Source organism: Camelina sativa, unplaced genomic scaffold (assembly GCF_000633955.1).
Source record: "Camelina sativa cultivar DH55 unplaced genomic scaffold, Cs unpScaffold05048, whole genome shotgun sequence".
NCBI classification, from domain to species: domain Eukaryota; kingdom Viridiplantae; phylum Streptophyta; class Magnoliopsida; order Brassicales; family Brassicaceae; genus Camelina; species Camelina sativa.
In genome coordinates, this window is record NW_010926136.1 from 1 (window position 1) to 592 (window position 592).

At 33.4% G+C, this 592-nt stretch overlaps 1 long non-coding RNA gene across 1 annotated transcript; it reads left to right on the forward strand.

The window, feature by feature from the left end:
• On the forward strand, positions 1-592 carry LOC104774733. The gene is made up of 3 exons (XR_765473.1): positions 1-42; positions 346-392; positions 508-592. It is a non-coding gene; the product is annotated as an uncharacterized LOC104774733 (long non-coding RNA).

The following is a 592-nucleotide window of genomic DNA, read 5'->3' on the forward strand; positions in this document are numbered from 1 at the left end:
TGTTCATCTATAAGAGTCCTGGAGATTCTCTGCTTCGTCTTGGTAAATTTTATTGTTAGTTATGAATCGATTTTGTTCAGTTTATTTTGTATGATTGAAGTTTTTGAAATTGGTGTTACATTCAAATAAGTATGAATTGAATCACTTCTTTGGTGGTGGTATTGGTACTACAAAGTGTTACATGATTCATTATAATTATAAATCAGACCATTATGAACATTGAACTTGAATCGATCCTTTCTTCGATTCTGATGTGTTTTGATTAGTGAAGAGCTTTGAGAATAGTTATGATGATCTCTGTTTAGTGATGAATAAAATTAAACCATGTTTTTTACCTATTTGCAGGTCCTAAGGAGTATGTTGAGTTGTGGAATTGTCTTGCGCAATGGCGTGTAAGTTTTTTCCAACCGTGTGGATCATTTCTTCTGTGGATCAATCTCATTAGCTTTGCTAAGTGTGTTCTTTAATTCCTCAAATGGATTATTATTGTATGTTTTTCTTTTGTAGGCAATATTTGACAGCTACGATAGGGATAGGAACGGAAAGATGAATTCTACTGAGCTAAGAGACGCTTTCTATCATCTCGGGTACA